The sequence below is a fragment of the Marmota monax genome, unplaced genomic scaffold, assembly GCF_021218885.2.
Source record: "Marmota monax isolate L192 unplaced genomic scaffold, Marmota_monax_Labrador192_F-V1.1 WCK01_AAM20220418_F8-fsc00277, whole genome shotgun sequence".
In the NCBI taxonomy this organism is placed as follows: domain Eukaryota; kingdom Metazoa; phylum Chordata; class Mammalia; order Rodentia; family Sciuridae; genus Marmota; species Marmota monax.
Genome location: NW_026694513.1, coordinates 1,310,792 through 1,325,454, shown reverse-complemented (window position 1 = coordinate 1,325,454; position 14,663 = coordinate 1,310,792).

Here is a 14,663-nt window from a genome sequence, read left to right as displayed (position 1 = left end):
AAAAGAGGGATTTTGGAGCTATACAAGAACAATACAAATATATAAGGGGAGAAACATTAACACAACAGTTTCACAAAGCTAGAAAGAATCATGAGCAGTATGAAAAGACAAGGAAAGAAAGGACCACAAACAATACAGGTCAATTCAACATTAGATGAGGTAATATCTGCAGCTGATGGAATGTCAGACAAAGAGTTCAGGATATACATGCTTCAGATGATCTGGAGTCTCAAGGAAGACATTATACAGCAAATTCAGACAATGAAAGATCACTTTGACAATGAATTACATAAACAAATCCAAGAAGCAAAAGATCAACTCTATAGGGAGATAGAGGATATAAAAAACAAACAAACAGAAATCCTGGAAATGCAGGAAACAATAGACCAAATTAAAAACTCAAATGAGAGTATTACCAGCAGAGTAGAACACTTATAAGATAGAACTTCAGACAACAAAGACAAAGTTTTTCAACTTGAAAAGAACATAGAGAGCTCAGCGAGAACGTTAAGAAATCATGAGCAGAACATCCAAGAATTATGGGATAACATCAAGAGACCAAACCTAAGAGTTATTGGGATACAAGAGGGTATAGAGGTCCAAACCAAGGGAATGAGCAATCTATTCAATGAAATAATACTAGAAAACTTCCCAGACTTAAAGAATGAAAAAGAAATCCAAATACTAGAAGCCTACAGGACACCGAATGTACAAAATCATAAGAGATCCACACCAAGACACATAATAATGAAGATGCCCAACATACAGAATAAGGAAAGAATCTTAAAAGCCACAAGATAGAGGAAGCAGATTACATTTAGGGGTAAACCAATCAGGATAACAGCTGATCTTTCAATACAGACTCTGAAAGCTAGAAGATCCTGGAACAACATATTTCAAACACTGAAAGAAAAAGGGTTCCAACCAAGAATCATGTATCCAGTGAAATTAAGCTTCAAGATTGAAGATGAAATAAAAATCTTCCACGATAAACAAAAGTTAAAAGAATTTGCAGCTAGAAAACCAGCTCTTCAAAACATCCTTGGCAAAACATTACAGGAAGAGGAAATGAAAAATAACAATGAAAACCAACAGCGGGAGGTAGTAGAGTAAAGGGAAAAATAATCATAGAGGAAAAACAAATCATGTTAAGTAACATACATAATCAAATATGGCTGGAAATACAAACCATATCTCAATAGTAACCCTAAATGTTAATGGCTTAAATGCACTAATCAAAAGACATAGGCTAGTAGAATGGATTAAAAAAATCCAACAATATGCTGCCTACAGGAGACTCATCTGATAGGAAAAGACATACACAGACTGAAGGTGAAAGGTTGGGAAAAATCATATAACTCATATGGACCCGGGAAGCAAGCAGGGGTGTCCATACTTGTATCAAATAAAATAGACTTCAAGCCAAAGTTAATCAAAAGGGATAAACAAGGACACTACATACTGCTCAAGGGAACCATACACCAACAAGACTTGACGATCATTAATATATATGCCCCAAACAATGGTGCAGCTACATTCATCAAACAAACTCTTCTCAAGTTCAAGAGTCAAATAGACCACAACACAATAATCATGGGAGATTTTAACACACCTCTCTCACCACTGGACAGATCTTCCAAACAAAAGTTGAATAAAGAAACCATAGAGCTCAATAATACAATTAATAATTTAGACTTAATTGATATATACAGAATATACCATCCAACATCAAGCGGATACACTTTCTTCTCAGCAGCACATGGATCCTTCTCAAAAATAGACCATATATTATGTCACAGGGCAAATATTAGCAATTACAAAGGAGTAGAGATATTACCATGCATTTTATCTGATCATAATGGAATGAAATTGGTAATAAATAATAATATGAGAAAGGAAAAATCCTACATCACATGGAGATTCAACAATATGCTACTGAATGAACAAAGGGTTACAGAAGACATCAAAGAGGAAATTAAAAAATTCTTAGAGGTAAATGAAAACTCAGACACAACATATCGAAATCTCTGGGACACTATGAAAGCAGTACTAAGAGGAAAATTCATTTCATGGAGTTCATTCCTTAAACGAAGGAAAAGCCAACAAATAAATGACCTCACACTACACCTCGAAGCCTTAGAAAAAGAATAACAAATCAGCAGCAAATACAGTAGAAGGCAAGAAATAATTAAAATTAGAGCTGAAATCAATGAAATCGAAACAAAGGAAACAATCGAAAAAATTGACAAAACTACAAGTTGGTTCTTTGAAAAAATAAATAAGATTGATAGACCACTAGCCACACTAACAAAGAGAAGAAGAGAGAGAACCCAAATTACTAGCTTACGGGATGAAAAAGGCAACATCACAACAGACAATTCAGAAATACAGAAGATAATTAGAAATTATTTTGAAACCCTATACTCTAATAAAATAGAAGATAGTGAAGGCATAGATAAATTCCTTAAGACATATGAACTACCCAGATTGAGTCAGGATGATATAAACAACCTAAACAGACCACTATCAAGTGAGGAAATAGAAGAAGCCATCAAAAAACTACCAACCAAGAAAAGCCCAGGACCGGATGGATATACAGCAGAGTTTTACAAGAACTTTAAAGAAGAACTAATATCAATACTCTATAATCTATTTCAGGACATAGAAAAAGAGGGAGAACTTCCAAATTCATTCTACGAGGCCAATATCACTCTGATTCCCAAACCATATAAAGACACCTCGAAGAAAGAAAACTACAGACCAATATCTCTAATGAACCTAGATGCAAAAATCCTCAATAAAATTCTGGCAAATCAGATACAAAAACATATCAAAAAAATTGTGCACCATGATCAAGTAGGATTCATCCCTGGGATGCAAGGCTGGTTCAATATACGGAAATCAATAAACGTTATTCACCACATCAATAGACTTAAAGATAAGAACCATATGATCATCTCGATAGATGCAGAAAAAGCATTCGACAAAGTACAGCATCCCTTTATGTTAAAACACTACAAAAACTAGGGATAACAGGAACTTACCTCAACATTGTAAAAGCTATATATGCTAAGCCTTAGGCTAGCATCATTCTGAACGGAGAAAAATTGAAGGCATTCCCTCTAAAATCTGGAACAAGACAGGGATGCCCTCTCTCACCACTTCTATTCAATATAGTTCTCGAAATACTGGTCAGAGCAATTAGACAGACAAAAGAAATTAAAGGCATTAAGAAAGGAAAAGAAGAACTTAAATTATCACTATTTGCAGAGGATATGATCCTATACCTAGAAGATACAAAAGGGTCTACAAAGAAACTACTAGAGCTAATAAATGAATTCAGCAAAGTGGCAGGATATAAAATCAACACGCATAAATCAAAGGCATTCCTGTATATCAGCGACAAATCTTCTGAACTGGAAATGAGGAAAACCACCCCATTCACAATATCCTCAAAAAAAATAAATAAATAAAATACTTGGGAATCAACCTAACAAAAGAGGTGAAAGATTTATACAATGAAAACTACAGAACCCTAAAGAGAGAAATAGAAAAAGATCTTAGAAGATGGAAAAATATACCCTGTTCATGGATAGGCAGAACTAACATCATCAAAATGGCGATATTACCAAAAGTTCTCTGTAGGTTCAATGCAATGCCAATCAACAGCATTTCTTGTAGAAATAGATAAAGCAATCATGGAATTCATACGGAAAAATAAAAGACCCAGAATAGCAAAAGCAATTCTAAGCAGGAAGTGTGAATCAGGAGGTATAGCGATACCAGATTTCAAACTGTACTACAGAGCAACAGTAACAAAAACAGCATGGTATTGGTACCAAAACAGACAGGTGGACCAATGGTACAGAATAGAGGACACAGAAACCAATCCACAAAGTTACAACTATCTTATATTCGATAAAGGGGCTAAAAGCATGCAATGGAGGAACGATAGCATCTTCAACAAATGGTGCTGGGAAAACTGGAAATCCATATGCAACAAAATGAAACTGAACCCCTTTCTCTCACCATGCACAAAAGTTAACTCAAAATGGATCAAGGAGTTTGATATCAAATCAGAGACTCTGAGTCTGATAGAAGAAAAAGTTGGCTCCAATCTACATATTGTGGGGTCGGGCTCCAAATTCCTTAATAGGACACCCATAGCACAAGAGTTAAAAACAAGAATCAACAAATGGGACTTAAATCAAATTAAAAAGTTTTTTCTTAGCAAGAGAAACAATAAGAGAAGTAAATAGGGAGCCTACATCCTGGGAACAAATCTTTACTCCTCACACTTCAGATAGAGCCCTAATATCCAGAGTATACAAAGAACTCAAAAAATTAAGCAATAAGAAAACAAATAACCCAATCAACAAATGGCCCAAAGACCTGAACAGACACTTCTCAGAGGACGACATACAATCAATCAACAAGTACATGAAAAAATGCTCACCATCTCTAGCTGTCAGAGAAATGCAAATCAAAACCACCCTAAGATACCATCTCACTCCAGTAAGATTGGCAGCCATTATGAAGTCAAACAACAACAAGTGCTGGCGAGGATGTGGGGAAAAGGGTACACTTATACATTGCTGGTGGGACTGCAAATTGGTGCGGCCAATTTGGAAAGCAGTATGGAGATTCCTTGGAAAGCTGGGAGTGGAACCACCATTTGACCCAGCTATTGCTCTTCTCGGACTATTCCCTGAAGACCTTAAAAGAGCATGCTATAGAGATACTGCTACATCCATGTTCATAGCAGCACAATTCACAATAGCTAGACTCTGGAACCAACTTAGATGCCCTTCAATAGATGAATGGATTAAAAAAATGTGGCATTTATACACAATGGAGTATTACTCAGCACTAAAAACAGACAAAACCATGGAATTTGCAGGGAAATGGATGGCATTAGAGCAGATTATGCTAAGTGAAGCTAGCCAATCCCTAAAAAACAAATGCCAAATGTCATCTTTGATATAAGGAGAGCAACTAAAAACAGAACAGGGAGGAAGAGCATGAGAAAACGATTAACATTAAACAGGGACGAGAAGTGGGAAGGAAAGGGAGAGAGAAGGGAAATTGCATGGAAATGGAAGGAGACCCTCATTGTTATACAAAATTACATATAAGAGGATGTGAGGAGAAAGGGGAAAAAATCAAGGGAGAGAAATGAATTACAGTAGATGGGTAGAGAGAGAAGATGGGAGGGGAGGGGAGGGGGGATAGTAGAGGATAGGAAAGGTAGCAGAATACAACAGTCACTAGGACGGCAATATGTAAAAACGTGGATGTGTAACCGATGTGATTCTGCAATCTGTATACGGGGTAAAAATGGGAGTTCATAACCCACTTGAATCAAATGTATGAAATATGATATGTCAAGAGCTTTGTAATGTTTTGAACAACCAATAAAAAAATAAAATAAAAATAAATAAATAAATAAAAAGAAAATTTGGGAATTAAATAGAACTGGGAGAGGCTCCACATTTCCATGCCTCATTACTCTCATCAGGAAGTTGAGGACAATAATAGCAGCTGCCATAGTGCACTATTGTGCAGATTAAATAAGATATTGCTTGTACAATGTCTAATTCAGAGTAAGCACTCAGCAAACAATACTTACTAGGGAACTGTGTTTGAAAAGCAAGGAAGGAAGTAGAAAGGCTTACTCCAGCTTTCTCTCCCATTTTCTTCCCCTTTAGCCTAAAATCATAAAGAGGAAAGATAAGCCTGGGAAGGGCTTGTGGACAAAGCAAAACTATATTGTAATTTAAATCTTAATACCCAATTTAGCTAGCAGATTAAAATCAGGGACATTGACATAAGTTTTTCTTTCATATGCCTAACTTTATAATTTTTTGCAGAAAAATTATCTACGCAACATTGAATTTGGAATAAGAAATTTCACAAGAGAAAAATGTTCAGGGAAAATGTTCTAAGACCAAGACTTCAGTGAAATAGACACATCAAGATTAATCTCTGACTGCTTAAGTTAGGCAAAAATTAAGATGTAGTTTCTTCCCTTGCCCACCCTAATATCAATATACTTCCAAGTTCTCAAAAGTTAAGGCAAGCTCTTGTGTTTCCTACAATAAGTAAATAACAACCCCCCAAAACTCATGGAGATACTGTGGAAGAGGGGGAAGGAAGAGTTTCATCTAATTAGTCGATATTCTGAATAATTTGTATCTATTATACATAAAAAATAGAAATGCCTATTGTACACAATTTATTCCTGGTGACAATAAATTATAACTCATTTGCAAAGTGTCTTCAAAGCAGGTAACACATTTTTTTCAGAATCACAGTCATGTTCATAAGTATTGCTACACTTACACTCATTTCTGATTTTTAAAAAAGTTTCAAAATGGACAAGTTTCACCATAGTCCTCTAAGAACACGCTTCACTACCCTCTGTGTGCTCTTCAGCCCTGGCCATATCTGATTTCAGTGTAAATGAATCTACTGCACTTTAAGTAATAAAGAACACAATCCAGTTACCACTGAAAAGATATTTCACCAGTCTTCCTGTTAGTATGAGTCACAGCAGAGAATTTGATGCTTTGCAAGAAGAAACCACAGTCCACTAATAAGCACTCAAAACATTTATGCACAAGACAGTAGAATCAGCAACAAATATTATTCTCAATTTTTCTTTGAGTACCTACTATGTAGTAGCACTAGTTCAGGTTTTGTGGTACTACTTTAAAAAGCATAGGATATAATGCCTGACCTTAAGGAGTGATTAATCTGTAATTTTCTTTAAAAAGGAGTCAGCATTTTTTATAGGTACTCTGCTGTTGAGACTTGAAAAAGCAATCCAAAATAGCTTAGTCTTAGAACCAACACAAATGACATTAACATTAATACTCAGATTTTACTAAGTCCAAGCCTCCCACTTTGCTTGACCATTGGAAGTCCAAGTTTTCAGAATATCTCTTTCAAAGCTATTTCCTGGAACCTGCAGAGGTACCTACAAATGTCCACACAAAAGAGCTGCAGAACCCATTCTTGGGTAGAAAAGTTGTTTGAGCCTGGAAGTGCTAAGTGGTTAGTCCAGATAGTTCTTTCAATTGCCTCCTTATTAAGCAGTTTATATACTGACAACATGCAGGGGTCACAACATCCTGTCAATGATGGACATTTAGTTGCCCCAAAAATGACTTTGAAAAATGACAGGTATGTTGCCTGAACCCAGGAGTAGTCAAGATCCAAATCTCCTATTCCAAGAGTCTCCTTGACCACCTTGCAAATCAGTGCCTATGTCATCAGAATCACCTAAGCCCAGCTCTAACCCAGCGAAGTGCTGTTACATCAACCAACCAACACTGGGAATGCAACTACCACCCATTACGAGGTGAGTGGTCATAAATGATGAACCAATGTAACCATAAGCCTGCTGAAAATATAAAAAGTCTTCTTGAAGCAAATTGATATTTTCACTTGTTAGTTACTCAATTAAGGTAGGATGGAAGTTATGTGACCAAAAGACTATTTAAAGTGATCAGCACAAGAGAAAAGTCATATTTAAAGTCTACAAAAAATTAATGTATACATGCAGCTTTTCTTTTCTCAAAAAATTTTTCATTTTAGCAGCTTATGTGCCCAGAGTCAGAAACCAGTAGCAATTAACTGGAAATAACCTGCTTAAGGGATTTTAGAGATTGAACATAGCAATTTGAACACAATTTAGTTCTGAAAGGGATGAAATCCTGTAACAATGGAGGAACATCAAAAGGAACATTTTATGAGCAAATGCAATGTGACAAATACTGAGCTGCTTGCTGTACATGTCTTGTCTCACAGGATCAAACAATGCTGGGAGGTAGGTACTATAATGACCTCCACTCTACAGATGTGAACACAAGGCATCTAAGGCTCACCGCCTCCCAGGGGGCTTCATCCTGGGATTTGACTTCTTTTGAATTTGACCAGTTCTGTTCTTAGAAGATTATTTAACCTTACCACCTTGTCTGTAAAATGGGAAAATGAAACCTACTTCCCAGGATGTGGTGAGGATTCTCCAAGATTTACAAGAGTCCAATACAGTACTATCATTCTGTGAGGAGGAGGATCTGTTTGCTGCAGCTTCCATCTCTGGGGTGTTGTGGGCAATGCCACATATGAAGAAGGCCAGTATCTTTATCAGTGATCACATGATTTGGGCATGAAAAGAGTAGGACATCATCACTGACTTCTGAAAAGAAGGTTTGCACAATTAAATTTATTTTAATTACTACCTAGACCATTTTTGCCTTTGTCCAAAATTGGAAAATAATGATTATCTACTGGTTTTCTTCTCTCCCTCCCTTCCTTCCTTCTTTTTTCCCCCCTTGTCATTAGATTATCTCAATAACAGATGCATCCTTCCTTCTTATCATGGTTTCCTGGAACGTGTTTTTTCTCTTTGATTCTTTAGTATTGTCATATTCTATCTTTTAATATATTCAAAAAAGTGACTTCTATTCCTTTCTATGCTCAACCTGATTCCATGTATGATAAGAAAACCAACATAATGTATAAACTCATGATATCCACTCTACATGTCATAATTTGTTACTATTTAAGCAAAAATCCTCATGAAATACTTGGTATATGCCTCTGAATCTATTTACTTCATAGCTACATTTTTCTTGTTTGCTCCAATATGACCATTCTGTTTAAAAATCTAATGGCAATCCAGTATCCTAAGTAAACTACCACATCCACCTCTTGATTTATCCATCTCTGTACGTTGCTCTGAGGGAAAACTCCATTTCTTTTGGAGCAAGTACCAGACCAGTGTCCTAAGTACAGAGGTCATGGAATTCCAATAGGGTAGGCTGCCAATGGCTTTCTCTAAATAACACTATAATGAATGGATAATGCATTACTGATCTCTAAAAAGATTCCTCTTCAGTGGAAAGGCAGAGGTGAGGTCTTAGGAAGGAGAGAGAAAATGTTGCTTTCCCCAGAGCAGTGTCCAAATGTACCAGAATTCTTGGGGGAGCTTGTAAAACATAGAGTCCTGAGCCCCTTAAGTAAATTTTTATATCAGATAGCTATTCTAATTTGGTAGGTCAGAACAGGTTTAAAAATCTATATATCCTTAAGGCTAATTTTAATGATAGTATGCATATAGTTCTAGTAGGGTTTTTAATAGCACCTAGTTGGTAATAACTAAATGTTCATCAATAGACCAGCAATGAGAATGAATAAACTTCACACATAGTGACAACATAAATTTCATGAACATAATGCTGAGCAAAGAAAGTCAAAGTATTATATTGTATAATTATTAGCTTACTCAATGAAGAGTTTCAAAAGTAATCATACCCAGAAAACTAATAAGATCAAGAAACAGTATGAGCACTCCCCAAATTCCTTTCATATTCTTCTTCCACAGTTTCTTCCCTCAAAGTTAGTCAATATCTTGACTGTTCATAGTATAGACTGATGTTGCTTTAAAAACTTTATATAGGGGCTATTAAAAATAGTGCTGCAATTAACATTCTAGTGTTCATTTTGTTCATGTCTTTTGTTCACATATATATGCCTGACCACTGGGTACATATCTAGGAATAAAATTGCTGTGTCAAAGAATAGGCAAATGATTAGTTTTAGTATATCCTGCCAAATGAGTTTTCTTGGTGGTCATATCAAATCCATCTTTGACTCCATGTTGATTCAGATGCCAGGTCTGGTAACCACTAAACTAAAGCAATTTGAAGGTAGCCACCATGTTAGCCTCTTTCTGTTGCTCCCAGTGTATTATTGGTATCTTACACATGGGAAGATATCAACAAATATCTGTTGGATTGTGTTCAGATTAAATTTTTCACATCTACTCATAAGTGAGAAACAACAAGGTTGTCACTTCATTTTTTTATCACCTTGCAGTTATATAGAATAGAATCCCAAAGGAGATCATGAAAATGAGGCATAAACCCAACCAAACCAGTCATCTGTTCTCATTTCATAGAGACCACTTCCCAAATCCCTCAGATCCATTCACAAAAAAATCCTACTAGAACTAATTCTGGCTCAACAATAACAACAACAACACACATACACATACACACACACACTGAAATTTAACAAGCATTTATTGAGCTTACTGGGTTTGGATATTTTCTTGATAATTTTAACTAGTTCTAAAAGAAAACTGAAGTTGGCTTTCAGAGAGACACCTTAGCACACTGTTTCAAAGCATTTGCTCACTGGTTTCCAGAGAAAGAGACTTCTGACCTTTGCCCTCTTCAGGGAGACAAACCCTTCAGAGCTATGGTTAGGTTGTTCCAAATTCACAAGTTCCAATACCCCAGCATTGGCACTAATACTGGTTTAAATAGGCAAGGGCTCCCTCAAAAGAAGAATGATTCTATATAAAAGGCTGAAAATTAGGACTAAATTATCTTTTCAAGGGGAAAAAATTATGTTTATGGCTAAAATTTTCCCCAAAAATAGACAGTATAATCCCAATATTTAAAAAATATACTTATGTATTTGTGATTGTACTTACATACACTCAGACCTATACGCAAGAAAAGAACAACCACAGAGTCTGAATGACTAAAGGGGAAAGTCTCATATATATCAGTAGGACTGTAAATTGCTTAAGGCTTTATAGAAGGCAGTTTGACAATGGCTGTTATGATTTAGGTATTAGGTGTCCCTCAAAAGTTCACATGTGAGACAATGAAAGAAAGTTTAGAGGTGAAATATTTGGATTTTGAGAATTTTAACCTAATTAGTGCATTAATCCCCTGATAGGAATTAACTGGGTGATAACTCCAGGCAGGTAGGATGTGGCTCGAGGAGCCAGGTTGATGGGAGAGTACCTTTGGGGCTTATATTTTGTCTGTCATGAGGACAGCTCTTTCTCTGCTTCCTGGTGCCATGTCCTGAGCTGCTTTCCTCCACCACACTCTCCTGTGTTCTGCCTTGCCTCATGCCCCAAAGAATGGAGTCAGCCTTCTATAGACTAAGTCCTCTAAAACCACGAGCCCCTAATAAACTTTTCCTCCTCTAATTGTTCTTGTCAAGTCTTTCGGTCACAGCAGTGAAAAAGTTGATTAAAACAATGGCTTTCCCATTTTAAATGTAAGTGCTTTCTGACCCATGAATTCCACTTTTGTGATGATTCTTAAAGATGTTAGTATAGGAGCCCAAGCACAAATGTACAAAGATGCTTATTACAGCATCATTGGTCATATAAAAAAATGAAAACACTCTAAATGCTCATGGAGAAAGGAATGGTTAAAAAAATCATTACATTCATACAATGGAAACCTAATGCAGTCTTCAGTAAGAACAAAATAGGTGTTTTATTTTGATTTTATAGGTACTGAAATCTATGATACACTGTTAAATGAAAAAAGCAAGTCATTTCAGCAATATTTAGAGTACGATCCCACCTGTGTTAACAAGGTAACTCCCTACATATGACTGTGTACAAAATCATAAGAGGTAAGTCTGGAAGGACAGAGTTGGTATGGTTACCCCTGGGAAAGTAGGATAGAGGACAAAGTATACAGTTTGCTGGGGCTGCCATAAAAGATACAATAGGCTAGGTAGCTTAAACGACAAAAATTTATTTTCTCAGTCTGGAGGCTGGAGTTCAAGATCAAGATGCCCATAGCTTTGGTTTCTTATGAAGCCTCTCTCCTTAGCTTGCAGGTGGCTGCCTTTTCACACTGTCCTCATATGCTCTTTCCTGAGTACACATGCCTAGTGCCTCTTTGTGTACCCAAATTTCTCCTTTTCATAAAGCACCAGTAAGATTAGACTGGGTCTACTCTAAGAGCCTCGTTTTAACTTAATTACATCCTGAGGTTCTAGGAGTTAGACCTTTAATATGTAAGTTTTAAGGGGATCTGAGTTAGCCCATAACAGGATGACCTCCACATTTTGTTCTACATTATCACAGTTTTTCATAATGAGCATATGTTTCTTTTGTATTTTTAAAAACAATAAAACAGAAAAAAATTGACTAGAAATCAGAAGTAAACAGTGAAATGTTAACATGAGTTACCCCTAACTAGTATAGGTGAGCCTTACTTTTTCCTCCTGCGTTTTTCAGTTTATTCTCTGATACTTTTCAATGAACATATATTACTTTTTAATTAGGAAGGAGAATAAATGTTATTCTTTAATTAAATAAATAAATCCAACAGCTCCCTCTACAGCCTGGAAATTAGACACAGTTCCAAGCCTGAAACTTTTGGAGTTGACTAATGATCTTTAACAATCTATAATGATTCCTCCACTTAGAGTCAACCTATTTAAAATATGCTATCATTCAGAGATGGCATATGATTCTTAGGGTCGGAAAAATCAACATATCTTCTCTTAGTTTTCCAAGTTAAAATAGTTAAGTGAATCCACTCTTAAGTTAATAGCCTTTTAAAACAATGTTTCAAACTAAAGATTTTTTTTTTCAAACAAGGTCTACATTATGCCTATGCTGCTAATTAATTCTGTGAATTGCACTTTTTCTTTATTAACTCAGTTCCATTAAGTAATAAGTTTTAATCCTATTACCAGTAATAATATCCTATATATTAATGGACTATTTCTTCAAGAGATGTACAATATAGTCACTAATGCCATCATATTATGAAATCACTGTGAAGAAATGTGTTAGAATAAGAAAATAAACAGCTTATAACTTTAATATTTACCTACTTGGCTGCAGAGTTAGAACTCAATTGGAAATACCCATGGATTCACTAATTCCTAGGTTCTACAATTCTACCTTGGGGCCCATTTGAGTAAAGTACTATGAGGTGGTAGTTTTCAGTTTAGCTCTCAGAAGAGTTCTCATCAGTGTGGAGAAACACAGGATGCTTCAAATGTCCTCATAAGAAAATTATTTCACACTGTCCAACTGGTTACTGGAAGGATGAAGATGATTTTTTCCAAACTGGATCTTCTTTTTTCCCCGCCTATCTTTGGAAATGGCCCTTAGTGCTGGTAAGTGTGGATTTCCCAGAGTTGGAAAGAAATCTAAAGTAACAAATACTGGAAATTTTGAAATTTTCCTTTCTGTGGTCAGTATTCCCAACAATTTTCTTCTCATTGGAGGAGCCACTCATAATTCCTGATTATTCATGAACCCACTAGACTGCAACAGATTTTGAAATCCCACCTCTTTTTATCATGCCAAGTCTTATCAATGACAGTAGTTCGCATTTACCACTGCTTTGAGAAAAAAGAAGGGTCCTTTTCACATTTTTAGTTGTAATAAACCAAAACAAACATTTGGAGAATTACTATGTATAGATGATTGTAGAGGAGTAAACAGCTTCCAGTATTATATCACTGGATATGATATTCCACAAACTCTTTGGCAATAGCAATACTGTATTCACAAATATTTTCTTCCCATGAATTTTAAACTACATCTTGGACAACTGTATGTAAGCTGCAAAGGTTAACCTTATTTGTTTACCTGCTGGGAAAAGGGTGGGAAAGAGGAAGGAAGAACCAACTGCCAAGTGATTGAGAGAACTAGAGTGTTTGGGGGGTTTTGTTTTGTTTTGTTTTATTCAATTCTCTTTCATCTGAGCACTGCAGTGTTTGGGGGTTTTGTTTTGTTTTGTTTAGTTTTATTCAATTCTCTTTCATCTTTCAGGTGTGAAACCTATGCCCTTTTCCCCCAAGAATAAGAAGTCAGGTTGTTTGGTCTGACTTCTGAGGAGGCACCTAAATTAGCTAAGATGGTTCCAGGTGGCCAAATGATCAGCAACAGTTTAAATGAGAAGGACCCAAAGAGATGGATGAAGAAGGATGAGGAGGTTGCTGGGCTTCTTGTTCTTCCCTGGTTCTACCCTGGCACGCAGTGGGTGAACACCTACTCACGAACACTGGTGACTCCTTTATGGTTTTCCAAACACTTGTATATTCAAATGGTTCATTTGACTTTCTCAACACTTCTTAGGAAGAAATGGCAGGTGTATTCAGTAAACATTATTTTGTATCAAGTCCTGTTTGATTTTCACACTTTGGGGTCATACCACTGGTATTCAGATCTTAATCACTTCCTGCCTGTATAAACTTAAGTAAAATAATTAACTGCTATGTGCCTCATGTTTCTTATTTAATAATAATACTGCTACTAATAATAATAATACCTTTTTCATAGAATTGAAAATAAAATGAGATAACTCAAGTCCTCAATACATGACCTAGCACTAATCATTTCTCAATTGATGTTAGCTACTATTTTTTTTCAGATGTTGATGGACTTTTATTCATTTATTTATATGCTGTGCTGAGAATCGAACCCAATGTCTCCCAAATGCTACGCAAGTGCTCTACTACTGAGCCATAACTGTAGCCCTGTTAGGTACTATTTAAAACCAATTTTTTAAAATGGTTTCTTTGTTTGGTATCATCTCTCCCTGAGATTACTTATTTGCTCATATTTCCTCCTAATGTCTTGTACTTTACATTTCAATATTTTATCTACTTGGAACTTATTTGGATATATGGAATAAGGAAGGGGGCTTCGTTTTCTTATTTATTTATTGTTGTTTTTCCAGCTGGCTACAGGGCATAGTACTTTAAACAAAAAAAACCACGTAAAGTACACAATGCCCCACAAGAGTCAGGACTAATTCTTTCATAATAAGATAAAGTTCAATTTTAATTTTTTTTTATTATGGTATATTATT